We start from the raw sequence: 337 nt of genomic DNA on the forward strand, positions 1-337 counted from the left end.
GTGAAGTTCAATTTAAAAGTGGTGGAAAATAAAATCTTATGGGTGGTCTTTATAATATATTTGAAAAATACTTTGAAATAATGTATTTTTTTAATATTACAAGTGATGGTTTATGCCATGATTAGATCACATGTACAGCTGAATATTGTCTTTGGAGAGAGTATAAAGATCAAGATGACCGTTGCTATATGTCGCAGAAACAAACAGTCTCAAAGTGTAACCTTAACTTTATTTACAGTTCCTCTTTAACCCTTTTAAATGGGAGTTAATATGTTTTCTAATTCTTACATTAATTTTTTTTTCCAGAGCTCGGGGTTATGAGACAACCATAAAGGAA

Source organism: Barbatula barbatula (genome assembly GCF_947034865.1).
Source record: "Barbatula barbatula genome assembly, chromosome: 6".
Taxonomy (NCBI): domain Eukaryota; kingdom Metazoa; phylum Chordata; class Actinopteri; order Cypriniformes; family Nemacheilidae; genus Barbatula; species Barbatula barbatula.